This window comes from Fukomys damarensis, unplaced genomic scaffold, assembly GCF_012274545.1.
Source record: "Fukomys damarensis isolate Sample0158 unplaced genomic scaffold, DMR_v1.0_HiC HiC_scaffold_30, whole genome shotgun sequence".
Classification (NCBI taxonomy): Eukaryota; Metazoa; Chordata; class Mammalia; order Rodentia; family Bathyergidae; genus Fukomys; species Fukomys damarensis.
Window position 1 is genome coordinate 64,216,360 of NW_022900942.1, and position 322 is coordinate 64,216,681.

The 322-nt window shown below is 67.4% G+C and overlaps 1 long non-coding RNA gene across 1 annotated transcript in view; it reads right to left on the reverse strand.

Annotated features, from left to right (window-relative positions):
* LOC104872415 overlaps window positions 1-316 on the reverse strand; it is a 3,430-nt gene extending 3,114 nt beyond the window's left edge. Inside the window, exon 1 of the long non-coding RNA XR_783159.2 lies at window positions 123-316. This is a non-coding gene — a long non-coding RNA (uncharacterized LOC104872415). The remainder of the gene's footprint in view (window positions 1-122) is intronic.
* Window positions 317-322: the final 6 nt, after the last annotated feature.

Genomic DNA, 322 nt, shown 5'->3' on the forward strand with positions numbered 1-322 from the left:
CTCGCTCGACCTCGAGCCAAGGACAGGCACCGGCGCCCGGCCCCTACCTACGGGGCGCCGCGGAGCCCCGGGCCTGCGTCCTGCGTGCTGAGCGGATGTGCACCGGGAGGAAGGGCGCTCACCTGGGTCTCGGGAGCCTCCCTCGTCGGCGCCTCCCGGAGCCTGTTCCCAGCCCCCAGGCACAACCTTCCTCGGAGAAGAAAAAAATAAATAAAAGTAGCGCAAGGGCGGTCAGGAAGCGCCGCTCAGAAGTCCCCGCAAGGCAGCTCGTTCCTCCAGATTCTCCCCGGCCCGGGCGCATGAAAGGGCTCCCTGAGAATGC